This window comes from Schistocerca americana, chromosome 10, assembly GCF_021461395.2.
Source record: "Schistocerca americana isolate TAMUIC-IGC-003095 chromosome 10, iqSchAmer2.1, whole genome shotgun sequence".
NCBI classification, from domain to species: domain Eukaryota; kingdom Metazoa; phylum Arthropoda; class Insecta; order Orthoptera; family Acrididae; genus Schistocerca; species Schistocerca americana.
In genome coordinates, this window is record NC_060128.1 from 189,723,654 (window position 1) to 189,737,668 (window position 14,015).

Genomic DNA, 14,015 nt, shown 5'->3' on the forward strand with positions numbered 1-14,015 from the left:
GTACACGTAAGTAGATATAGATCAGCTCGGACGACGTCACTGGTGCAGCAGGCCTCCTGTTGCAGACGCGGGGGCGGCGTTGCTTCTAGAAGACGCAGCCCACGATGTGTTGTGAGGGGAGAGGGAAGGGGGCCTGCAGAAGCGGTGCGGCCGGTCTCCCCCCCTCCCCCCACCACTCCCCGCTTCCCGTCACCCCTGACCAGTGATCCAGTCTGTGTGTGGCGGCCGCTGCGTGTGCTTTGTGCGTTCCGTGCGTCGAGTGCGTAGCGAGGCGAGGCGGCGAGTAGTGAACGCGGGGCAGACACCTGTTGATGCGCGGCTGTGATTGGTCGGCGGCAGGAGGCGTTCGCTAGACAGGTAAGGCGGCCACGCGCGTCTGGTGTCTAAAGTTACCGAGAACGCTGCGCGTGTAAGCACCCCAGCGTCAAGTAGCGGGCGTAGCCATGTGTGTATAGGGCTCCACACAACAGGTTTGTTTACATCTCTCCGGAGCAGGCAGAGGACACGACCTTAACGCACTTTGTCTGGTATCTAGCCCAAACAACTCTAAGCATCTGCATACACAAACGCACTCCACAGGCCCTTACACGGTGCACGGCGGAGGGTACCTTGTACTACGGCAAGTCATTCCCTTTCCTAATCCAGTCACAAAAGTAGGAAAGAAAAACGAGTATCTGTATTGGGGGTGTCCAACTCGGCAGTAAAAAAGAAATCCATAAAATTCCGCTTATGTAAAGTTATGAATGTAATTGTTCTTCTTCTTCCGTATCCGGATGCACCAATTATATCTTTCCTTCCCAGTAATTAGCAACGTAGTTTGCTTTGTCATTGACTTTCAAAATATCATCTTTAGTGCATGTTATAGACATATCTGGGCAAATCAGTAGGTGGTCCAAGTCCTGTATTGCTCCGCATTCACACCTATCGCTATCACTGTAACCCCATTTAAATAGGTTTGATTTGCACCCTGTTACTCCAGTGCGCAGCCGGTTTAATGACTTCCAAGTTGTAAAAGGTAGTTGAAATCCTGCAGATCCCTCCTCGAGTAGTTCCATTGTGGAGTGTGGCACCATTTCTTCCCAAAGAGGTGGCCGCCTTGCGACGGACTTGGTGGCGAACTCTTCAGTAGTTTCAATGAAACTCCTGCGGGATTTCAGCCGGACACGTTGTTTTCGGTGCATATCCATCGGGTGTCGAGGATCATTCTTTTGTTTTGATCTTTCGATCTCGGCGGCTACTTGTCTGCGGATAGTGGGTGATGCTATGCCTATGATGGGAAAAATGATGTCTGTGGGCGTTGGTTTGAGGCATCCTGTGGCAATACGTACAGTTTCGTTTACGGCGACGTCAACTTGCTTAGTGTGAGCAGAGTTCCTCCAAACTGGCGCCGCATATTCCGCTGCTGAGATACTCAGCGCCAGACCCGTGGTGCGCAAAACATGTGGTTGAGATCCCCACGATGAACCTGTTAGCTTCCGCAGTACGTTGTTCCTTGCACAGACCTTTTTTTTAGTGTTATGACAGTGCTGCTTAAAAGTAAGTGCTCTGTCGAATGTTACTCCCAGGTATTTTGGGCTGTTTGTATGTTTCAGCTCTTCCCCTTGCCACATGACTCGGAGTTTCCGTTTGGCTTGTTTGTTCCTAAGATGGAAGGCGGATACTTGAGATTTACTAGGGTTTGGTTTGAGATTATTGCCGTCGTAATAGGTAGCAAGTTCTGTTAAGGCTCCTGTGAGATTCTCCTCCACTTGTTCACAGGTTTTATCCTCTGTGGCCATTGCTGCATCATCAGCATATATGAACATTCGTGGCTGGTGGCTGATGGGAAGATCATTGGTATAGATGTTAAATAATATTGGAGCCAAGACACTACCCTGTGCAAGTCCATTTTTCTCTGTCCTCCATCGGCTGTTTTTCGATTGTAAGGTTACATAGTAGCGTCTGTTCTGTAGCATACATTGCACGAACATAGAAAGGGTGTAGTCCTTAGTGACGTTATACACTTTCTGGGTAAGCAACTTACGGTTAACTGTGTCATATGCGGCACTGAGATCCAGGAATGCGACCCCAGTTACTTCTCCCCTCTGACAGCCGTCTTCGATGTACTGTGTGAGATTAAGGATTTGGCCACACCATGATTTTCCTGGTCGAAATCCAGCTTGTTCGTTAATGAGGGCTTTGTCCACATAATCAGCTATGCGTTTGAGGATCATTCGCTCCAGCACTTTAAATAAATGACAAAGCAGTGAGACAGGCCGGAAATTTTTAGCTTCAGCTGGGTCTTTCCCTGGTTTTAGTAACGCAATAACCCGAGCTTTCCTCCACAGTTTAGGAATTTGCATTGTTGTAATACAGTTATTCATTAGCTCTAGGATCCGTGCTTGTACTCCCGGTCCAAAATGTTTAATTTGCTCAGATCTCAGATCGTCGAGGCCAGCGGCCTTATTGTTTTTCAAATCGTTGATGGCATCTTGTAGCTCCTGAATGAAGAACGGGCGAGCTAGGAAGCTAATCTCCTCGTTCAATTTTCTTTTAATTTTGCCATTCCTGATCTTCCTTTTAGTTTTTCCGTTCATGAGTAGCTGGTGAGCTATCTGATCAGGTGTAACTTCACTGTAACTTGGTTGTGGTTCTGTTGGGTCGTTGTTGAGACTTTTGACCAGTTTCCATGCCTTCCTACTGCTGTGCTTCATGTCAGTCTCTTGTAGGAGGTTGCACCACTCTTCCTTTCTCGCTTCGGAGATACCAGACATCAGTACCTCACCTGCCTGGATCGTTTCCTCTGAGAAAGGGTCCTTATTGTACAGTTCTTCATACTTTTTCAGAGCTTCCTTGCTGCTACCATTGAGTCCAGCGATATACTGGGTGCGGCACCCTCTAGGTGTGCGCCGTCGAGAGACTTTCTTGACAAGGTCTATAAAAGTTTCATATAACTGTATCTCTGGTTTAATTTCCAAGATCTCGTTATCAAGGTCCTCTGTGAAAAGTTCCCAATGAGTTTTTTTGCAGTTGAAGCGTCTCTTGAAGGGCATTACATCTGATTTGATTACAGCAGTAATGCAGCAAGTTATTGCTCTGTGTTGCGATCTTGTAATTGGGTCCTCGATTTGCTTTACTGTTTGCAGGGATACCTTTTGGGAGACAAAGATGTTATCTGGATTATATCCTCGTTTCCATATTCCGCTGTTAAATGATGCAGGCAACTTTGGGTCATGTATCAATTTCAGTTTAGCCTGGTCTGCCCAGATCTCCAGCATTTCGCCATCGTCATTTGTCTCTTTATAACCCCATGCGAGACCGTGACAGTTAAAATCTCCTAGTACAACTTTAATGTTTTTTGAATGGAAATTTCCAGGCTCCGTAAATTTGAACCTCGCACTGGGTGGTTTGTACACGGATGTTACAGTACATGAATGTAGCTCAATAGTTAAAATTTCTATATTTTCTTCGCAGGTCAGAGCACAGGAGCATACGTCTAAGTTCGGTTTCACAAATATAGCACTTCCGTACCTTAAGTGTGGTCTCTCAAGAACTAATTTCATGCCTTGTATTTTTGGTCTATGGCTAGTTGGTGCTCTGTGTGTTTCTTGTATCACTAAAACATCACAGTTGTTTCGTTTGCACACGTCAGATAATAAAATTTCTTTATTTACAGATAAGCCTTCAATATTGCAGGACGTTGTCACTAGTGATGGTCTTGATAAAAGCCTTTTTTGAGTCTCTTCGGAGAGTTGTTTTGTCATCTTTGGTTTTGGTGCTCCGGTGTTTGCAGGATTGGCCGACTAGGTCGTTTCCAGGGGACGCCCGATTGCTTGTTGTTCGAGTGGTGAACGCAATCTTCGTGGAGGCTCCTGCAGTGTCCCCCATGAATGTAATGAAATCTCATGTATAAAATGGCAGATAATTTTAAACCAAGGGCAACCCCAGCTAAAATACGTACATATAATTTACAGAATTTTCAAGCAATAAAATCCAGGTGTTGAAATGGGTGTAACATTTGAACATATAGTTGACCGGTTTCGCAATAGTTTTAGTTGCAGCGTCTGGTGTCTGCATTTTAACATCTGGATTTCACTGCTTCAGAGTTCTGTAAAGTATGCATCTCTGAATTCTACCTACGGTGTTTCGCGAAAAGAATGATGCCTTCCCTTCAGGGATCCTCATTTGAATTCACTGGGCATCTCCGTCATACTTGCCAATTAACCTACCGGTAACAAATCCAGCGGCTCGCGCGCGCCTCTCAACTGTTTCAATGTCTTCCTTTAATCCGATCTGGTGCGGATCCCAAACACTCCAACAGTACTCAACAATGGGTCGCACTAATGTTCCAGCAGCGGTCTCCGTCACAGATGAACCACCTTTTCATAGACTTCTCCCAATAAACAGAAGTGGACCATTCGCCTTCCCCACTACAATCCTTAGATGTTCGTTTCACTTCGTATCTCTTTGCCTAGATATTTAATCGACGTGACAGAGTGAATCAGGATGTCACTAATATGTATTCGAACAGTACAGAATATTTTTCCTACTCCTCTTCGTTAGCTTACATTTCGACAAATTCAGTGCACGCTGCCATTCATCAAACCAAAGAGAACCGCTGCAGAAATCATCTTATATCTTTGACCTGAAACTTGCCATGGGCAGACAAGAAGCGACTATCATTTGCTTCTCAGATTTCAGCAAAGCATTTGAAACTGTCGACTTCGACATCTTACTAGCCAAACTTAGCGGTCTAAATTTCTCACCAAGTGCAGTGCAATGGTTTCGCTCATACATGACGTCTTGTCAGCAACGCGTCCTGTCTGGGAAAATAAAATCACAATGGCGGCAGGTTGTGTCAGGCGTTCCCCAAGGCTCAGTATTAGGTTCTATACTCTTCTCTCTTTATGTCAATGATGTGTCATCGGTTCTGACCTATTGCAAATATCATATGTTTGCTGATGACCTTCAGTTGTATCTAAGTGCGAAACCAAGGAATCTCAAGAAAGCTATTGAAAATTTCAATATTAACCTCGATGCACTGTCAAAATTGGCAAAGGACATAGGTCTAAAACTAAACCCATCTAAAACCCAAGCGGTACTTGTTGGTCACTCTAAGCTCATTAGCCCAAAACATCGGGAATCCGTACCACCTCTTATCCTAAATGGAACAAAATATATTAACTTCTCTCCCCCAGCAAAGAGTTTGAGAGTAATAATAGATGAAAATCTTAATTGGACAGAGCACGTAACTGCAGTGTGCAAAAAAGCATCAGCATCCCTTCATGTCCTACAAAAATATAAAAAACTCTTCCCTTTCGATCTGAAAAAGAAATTAGTACAAACGCTTATACTCCCAATCATTGACTACAGCGATATTATCCTACAAGGACTCTCTCAGGAAAATTCGCGACGTCTGGAACTGGTCATGAATGCCTGCGTCCGATATATCTGTGACGTTCGACTTCTTGATAACATTTCACCAGCGTATGCAAAATTGTCCTGGCTGCGTGCAGACAAACGCAGAGATTTCCGTACACTCTGTCTCATCTACTGCCTTATAAATGTGCACTGTCCCTCATATCTCTCCTCGTCCCTAACGCTCATGTCGGAACAACATGACAGAAACACACGTTCCCATTATAATAAAATCGTCTCTGTTCCACTGCATCCCTCAGTCGCCTTCTCCAAGTCCTTTACAGTAGCGGGAACCCGATTCTGGAATAACCTCCCTCGTTATGTTAGAGAACTCAAAAACAAGTCCGGCTTCCAAAAACAGTTAATGACGTATCTACTTAAGCAACAGTAATGCCTTCCTCTGTACATGAATGCACTTCACCTCATTACTTCCCTCTTTCCCCCTCCTTAAACCTCCCTTCCCCAAAACTCGCTATACTAGGAAACATCTACTTTACACACCAAGATATTAATGTACATCTGCACAAATCTTCTTTACTATTGCCAATTTTTCTCATGTTTATCATTATTATTTGATTTTTTTACTGTTATTATTATTGCTTTTATCATAATCTGTATGTATAGCACCTGTTGTAAAAATATTGCCGCATTTACTTTATTAGGTTTTAGTCACTACTCTTTATTCATATTGTCACTAGAGTAATCTAATTTTCTCGGTTAAACTATTGTCATGAAGTAACTCTCATGTGTGAAATGCTGCATGTGTGGAACACTGGTCCGATGTAAGAGAGGGCCTCATGGCCCTAATCTGATCAGGTTAAATAAATAAATAAATACAATCACTCAGAGACACTTTCCCGCATACTACAGCGCGGGGACAGAGGTTATCGCTGAAACAACAAATTTCGGTTCGTTTCGAAATCAGTTTAACCTGATCGTTAAAACCGCTCAGAATAACCGGTAAATGAAATAACCGATTTTCAGTATTTTATTCCTATTAGTTCCTGTAATAAACGCAGAAGCCGAAGAATGATGGAAAAATTTTGAATACCTGCGTTTCAAGATACACAGAAACAAAATATTGAATTAAATAGACAAATAAAAGAAAACTTAGTCTGTCTCCGTTTGCCGCTTTTCTCGAAAGTGATGAGCGATTGAATGCTACACAAAATCACCATTATTCTTCTACTGATTCTAATTCTTCGAAAATGTGCTCCAAAGTGATGTAATCTGTTTGGGCATTATCAGAAGCCAGTTTTGAAGAGCGAAAACTGAGGTTGAGAACTCCGTTTTTCGTATTAATTTGTCCGTTCTCAAGGGCTGCAAGCAGATAAAGATGCCTACTATGCAGACACGGGCGGCAGATCACATATCTTCTGTTTTTATCGTAGACGCTCAATGAAACGTTAAGTTTTATGTTTTCTCCTCAAGAGAGATCGCAAGTTTGTTGTGGAATCTTCCGTTTTTTGTGCTCTCATAGGAACATTTTTCCGCTGCTTCCCTTCTTTTCCCTGGTGCAGCAGGAGATGTAACTCATATGAAAAGAAATGTATTCCTCAGTAAAATTAAGACAGTTTACTTATGTGAAATTAAAATAACGCAAACCTAATTTTACAAGACAGACCGGAGTTTACGTGCTTCGGTACGACAACGTGACGTTCCAAGATGATAACGGAGACACTTTACGGCGTATTTCTCCGTGCTGCGTCATCTTATCAACTACATTTCCGCCTCACACCGGATTTTACGTGAACAAGTGGGGTGACTTTGAACGTCTGTGTCACGGATAAAGATATAAAGAAAATTGTCAAGGTTGCTCGAGATCTGGATCTTAGGAATACTTCGTAAAAATGACTGTCATTTGCTGTGCGCAGCCGTCTCGAAATACGCGGGTGGGTTTTGGTCCGCTGGTAATGACGAAAATACAGTAAAAATAAACCTTTTGGGGGTTTTCCGAGGAACTGCTCATGAACTTGTGATGACTTCATAATTCCCATCTAGCCCTAGCAGGAGGAAGTATGGAACATTCATTGTTCTAGCACGCACTGTAGGACAGTGACACTAAGATGATGGTTCTATTGAGTACACAAATAGTCCCTAGGCCAAGGGCTGTCCTAAACACCTGGCCCCCATTTTGTCAGTAACTGAACCCGAGGTATGAGCAGCGGAAAATCCCGTTTTTATGCGCGGCATTTTGGAATATACTACGAACGCATGGTATGGCGCGCATACGGAGAGTATGAGTGCAGTATCAACGACCGCAGTACGCCTGGGTGCATCAAGTTGTGGGGAATATGAAGTGAAATGTTGTCATAGATTTAATTATAAGTAAAGTACATGACATAATTCTGATGACTGACAGGATACTGGGAAAATGCAAAAAAATGGTTCAAATGGCTCTGAGCATTATGGGACTCAACTTCTGAGTTCATCAGTTCGCTAGATCTTAGAACTACTTGAACCTAACTAACCGAAGGACATCACACACATCGTTCGTTGCATCTCCTCGGGGTGGACGTTGTGAGACATCCGTTTAAGTTCGTTGTTCATCGATTAACTCAGATTTTTTTATTACAGAGGGCAGCTAACCCTCTGACCGAACACGCTGAGCTACCGTGGCGGCAACCACTCCGGCCGGCGGCAAAATGCAGTGAAAGAATTCGTTATCATTGTCGTTTCAATTGAACTGTGCGTACAAAGTTTTTAAGGATACCTGGTTTTGAAGAAAGTACTCTCTTGTGCTGTCCTAAGAGCGTTACTACTGCTCTCTTTGTGGGGTGATAAGATTCGGTGGCTGTACGTGGTAAAAGACCGTGACTGTTCGAGTTTCGTCTTCCAGGTTTAGTCGTTTCCCGGTGTTCAAACAATACGTTGCCAAAATGTCTGTCCGTTGAAAGCAGGACGCATTCGTGGAATCGTTTTGCTGCGAAGAAATCAGAAGCAACAAAACGTACTGATGTAATAAACCACGTATTTGCTACTGAGTACGGTGTATTAACTGAAGATATTGCTGGTGGGGAAGAATCCGAAAACAATTTTGAAAAAGTTGCAAAACTACCCACGGTCGGTAACACAAAAATCACGAAGCAGCCGATTTTCGCCGAGAACATCTGAAGCCGACAGTAGCTTGTTCGAGCAGAAGTGTAGGAGAGGTATTGTTGAATGTGTGCACCTGTTGTTCGCTGTGTAGGGTATGCCGAGGGAGATAGATTTAGGGAATGTGACAGTTATTATTAAGGCAGTAAAATAACTGAAATAACTGACGTTGGACATAGTATACAGGATGTAATGAAGACTGACGATACCAATAAACGCGTTTCTCAAGAAGTGGTATTTACACTACTGGCCATTAAAATTGCTACAACATGAAACTGACGCGCTACAGACGCGAAAATAACCAACAGGAAGAAGATGCTGTGATATGCAAACGATTAGCTTTTCAGAGCATTCACACAAGGTTGGCGCCGGTGGCGACACCTACAACGTGCTGACTTGAGGAAAGTTGCCAACGGATTTCTCATACACAAACAGCAGTTGACCGGCGTTGCCTGGTGAAACGTTGTTGTGATGCCTCGTGTAAGGAGGTGAAATGTGTACCACCACGTTTTCGACTTTGATAAAGGTCGGATTGTAGCCTATCGCGATTGCGGTTTATCGTATCGCGACATTGCTGCTCGCGTTGGTCGAGATCCATTGACTGTTAGAAGAATATTGAATCGGTGGGTTCAGGAGGGTAATACCTGGGTGCACGAATGGCAAAACGTCATTTTTTTCGGATGAATCCATGCTCTGTATACAGCATCATGATGGTCCCATCCGTGTTTTGCGACATCGCGGTGAACGCACATTGGAAGCGTGTATTCGTCATCGCTATACTAGCGTATCACCCGGCGTGATGGTATGGGGTGCCATTGGTTACACGTCTCGGTCACCTCTTGTTCGCATTGACGGCACTTTGAACAGTGGACGTTACATTTCAGATGTGTAACAGCCCCTGGCTCTACCCTTCATTCGATCCCTTGGAAACCCTACATTTCAGCAGCATAATGCACGACCGCATGTTGCAGGTCCTGTAGGGGCCTTTCTGGACACAGAAAATGTTCAACTGCTGCCCTGGCCAGCACATTCCTCAGATGTCTCACCAATTTAAAACGTCTGGTCCATGGCGGCCGAGCTACTGGCCCGTCACAATACGCCAGTCACTACTCTTGATGAACTGTGGTATCGTGTTGAACCTGCATGGGCAGCTGTACCTGTACACGCCATCCAAGCTCTGTTTGACTCAATGCCCATTTGTATCAAGGCCGTTATTACGGCCAGAGGTGGTGGTTCTGGGTATTGATTTCTCAGGATCTATGCACCCAAATTGCTTGAAAATGTAATCACATGTCAGTTCTAGTATATTTGTCCAATGAATACCCGTTCATCATCTGCGTTTCTTCTTGGTGCAGCAGTTTTAATGGCCAGTACTGTATTATCATTGAATATAAAGTTAACTGGTAAAAAGCCTTTTCTGGAGGTGTTTGTATGGCGTGTAGCGTGGTACGCCAATGAAAAGTGTACAATAAAGAGTGCTACACAAGAATTCTGATGATCAAATGGAATGAATCATATAGCTAATTAAGAGGTACTGAATCGAATGGAACAAAAAAAGTTACTGGCGCAACTTGATTGAAAGAAGGAATCGTCAGTTTGCTAATGTTATCGAGGGCGGAGCATAAACACCTGTCCTATGAAGTCAAGATAGCTGTTGGGAACCTGCGAGGCATGAACGACGCGAGTAAAACATTATTAGAGTTTAATCATATATTCTCAACGTTTACAAGTAATAGTTCTTCCACACCAACCTCGGATGTTGCTGAATGAGCTGCGTGTTGGCTTCTGGCTGATGTCTGTCGAGCCAGCTCAGAGTCTGCACGACTGGCCGAGGTTTAGTGACTCTGGTGCTCCAGTAGGTCACCAGCGAGCAGCCGCGGCCGTTGCCCAGAGCAAAGTGGTCTCAGGCTGACTGCTGGAAGGTGCTAGAATTCTACGATGTTCCTGGTGTCGGCAGTCGTGGGGTCGGTTGATCTCCTCCCTACCCCTGGCAGGTTTCAGTACCCGAAGGCGCCTCAGCGTGGACCGCAAGAGGCCCTGGCTTCCGGACCGAAGTTCTGTGCCAGCAGAACCTTGTGATGTGGTGTTGTCGGAAGTTCCTCCATCATACATGGCAGGCAGCGAACAGCATGAAGTTCATGGGATGAAGGCCATCATCTCAAGTACATCTGTGGCTAGTTCATAGGCTGTGCTGAAGCATCTAGGACATATATTCACTACAGTATCATGATCATGCAATAGAGTGCTATTACCGTGAATGGCATCAATTCCAGTTATGAACTCGTGATGAGAGCTGGAGAGCTGCGATATTTAAAGGGAGCTAGCATGAGGCTATGACACGGGGCTCAGTTCGTAATGACCGCATGTGTCCTCCTTATTCTGCTGTATTCACTTACCAGATTGTTTGTTAACTGCTGCGTCAGTTCCTCACTATTTGCTCTTGTGGAGAAAATAAAGTTTATTGGAACAATCCGTATGAGCTAACGAATATGCTTGTTTTCTTTCCTTCATTTTTCTGTCACACTCTGCTTCCTGCTGTATGCACATCCTCACTGAACAGTGTTGTGATGTATCGATGACCTGCCCCACTGGTGACATGCTGGCTCGCTTCTCACTTCCACTTCTGTTGTAATATGGTTCAAATGGCACTTAACTTCTGAGGTCATCAGTCCCCTAGAACTACTTAAACCTATGTAACCTAAGGACATCACACACATCCATGCCCGAGGCAGGATTCGAAACTGCGACCGTAGCGGTCGCGCGGTTCCAGACTGTAGCGCCTAGAACCGCTCGGCCACTCCGGCCGGCTACCTCTGTTGTAGTATGACTCGATTTTACCTGATGCATGTGAGTTTTCAATAAAATTATTCTGGTTTCTATCACTTACTATTCTGTGCTGTAATGATACAGTGGCCGCAGGGGGGGAGGGGGGAGGAGTAAAAATTGTAAAGGGAGCCCAAGGCTCGAGAACAGTAAGCAAGTTGAAATTTGTGTAGGCTGGAGTAGTTATGAGGAGATCAAGAACCCTGCACAAGATAAACAAGCGTGAAGAACTGCACCAAACCAGTCTTCAGACTGAAGACAACAACAACAGTAGGGGCACTGACATTGCCTTTATGGTCATATGTTGTGTAAGATGTTTTTGAGGTGTTGTACGGTACAAAGTGTCACTAATTATGACAGAGTAATAATGAATTACTCTGAAAAATGTCTTGGAAGCGAAATTGCAGTAGTCAAAATAGAAGAACAGCCAACTGGCGAAAGCGTCATAATTTAGATCCTCCTGCTGAATGGTAAAGAGGACATGTCAGTGTTCCTGCATTAGGGTTTCCAGTCAGTATTGTGCTGGAAGCCCATTTCAAATGGACCTGATTTAGTGGTTAATTGAAGTCTCTTCATCCAAGCAAGAGAAGACTGATTCCACTGGATCGAGATACCTGGTAGCTCGTTGTGTCGTGCTGCCGATAGCATTGTGTCCTTTAAGTGTTGGAGTAGTTTTGGAAACAGCGTGCGTGGCGAATTTATCGTACATGGGGTAACATGTGTTAATGTATCGTGTGGTATATTAAAAAATAGTTGCGACACTGTTTCCTGTATTGGTCATTAAGGGTGTCGATGCTCTGGCGACATATATGCGTGACTTGAATCAGCTTAACTATAACTTGTGCAAAAGACTTAGGTCTTGCAGTGTATTTCAAACATAGTTTAATGAAATTGTCGCCACATATATCAAACTCTAAACAAAAAAATTTAAATCATGGGAATAATGTCCTGCACAGTAACGTCAGTGACAAAGCTTACCATTTTCGTTATTTTTTTTTGATAGGAATGGACTAAACTGTTTAGTAACGTGAAACATTCAAATTTATTACAATATTCCAGATATAATGCCGTGGTACAATAAACGCTTCTTCCCCATTTGCAGGGGACTCACAGAGGGGTGGTTGCAGCTTCTATGACTGTCGGAGTAGCGATGTAGGGTGTGGATTGGACATTCAATCGCCTCTGATGATGTCCTCAGCAGATGCGAACGCAACGTTGGGTACTTCAAAGAAACTCATTCGATCACGGAATTATAGCCCGAAATACATACAATTTTTTTAAAAAACCGGATGTACATATGTATTTATGTATGTATCTCAGTATGTTCTACATCTCCTCCTAAACGACTGCACCGATTTCAACAAAACTTGGTACACATATCATTTACTGTCTGGAAAGAATTACTATGGAGGTAAAAACCACTCAGGGCAACGGCCTTGCCGCAGTGGCTACACAGGTTCCCGTCAGATCACCGAAGTTAAGTGCTGTCGGGTGTGGCCAGCACTAGGATGGGTGACCGTCCGGGCGGCCATGCGCTGTTGCCGTTTTACGTGTTGCACTCAGCCTCGTGATGCCAATTGCGGAGCTACTCGACCGAATAGTAGCGGCTCCGGTCACAGACTACCATCATAACGACCGGGAGAACAGTGTGCTGACCACACGCCCCTCCTATCCGCATCCTCATCTGAGGATGACACGGCCGTCGGATGGTCCCGATGGGCCATTTGTGACCTGAAGACGGAGTGCTTGCTTTAAAAACCACCCACCTATCAAAATGGTAGAGATGGGAGTGAAAAAGCAGTGCATCCCACGACGCGAGAATACCCATACTTTAGTCATCCAGTATTTGATAACGAAAGCAGTTAGGGACTTGCAACAAACTTTAGATGCAGTTTCAAGCCTTTACAAAACTTTTTCTCACTGACAACCCCACAAAATGATGAAAGGAAAAAACTGAAACTGCCGCTTCATGCATCAGGTTTTAATTTATTATTTCTATACTACTAACTCTATTCACAACACATTTACCGTACAGTAGGCACAATATTACTGGATGTACATGCGAAATTATATCATTGTACAGCATATAGTTTAGGAGATACGACGTCATAAACATTAAGCTGTGTGAAAATGAAACTACAGAGCGAAATTCGCTACACATACAGGTGAAATACGTGTACAAAAACGCGTGAAATATGTTAAATGTGTGTATGCGAGCCAAGCCACGGGTAAAAGGTTTATCCTAAGTCCCTGGAACGATTCCAATGAAATGTGGTACACATATTAATTACAGTCTGGAAATAAATACTGTAGGGATAAGAACCATCAGCTGGATGAGGGTGATAACGTGAAGAGGAAAGGAAGGATGAGGAGATGAACTGACAGCGAGGGACAATGTGGAGACAGGCAAAAGTACGAGGAGGAGGAGGAGGAGAAGGAGATGGACAGAGATGGGGGATGGGGAAATGGACAGAATGAGTGGAGAGAAATAGATGCGTAGAGAAAGGAAAGCGGAGGAGATGGACAGAGACAGTGGGGGGAAGACAGGCAGAGAGATGGGTGTGGAGGAGATCGACAGACAGAGAGGGAGGAGAAGATGTACAGAGGAAGGGAAGAATAGCAAATGAACAGAGAGAGGGCAGAAAAGGAATCGGGTACAGAGAGGAAAGGGGAAGAGATGAAGAGAGAGGATGGCAGAG

General features: G+C 44.3%; 1 protein-coding gene and 1 pseudogene across 1 annotated transcript in view; both read left to right on the forward strand.

The window, feature by feature from the left end:
- Positions 1-226: 226 nt before the first annotated feature.
- Positions 227-14,015, forward strand: part of LOC124552505 (uncharacterized protein TP_0369-like) — a 222,410-nt gene continuing 208,621 nt past the window's right edge. The window contains exon 1 of the mRNA XM_047126791.1: positions 227-357. The gene's annotated coding sequence lies outside the window, so the exon portion shown is untranslated. The remainder of the gene's footprint in view (positions 358-14,015) is intronic.
- LOC124552934 lies at positions 12,743-12,860 on the forward strand (annotated as a pseudogene).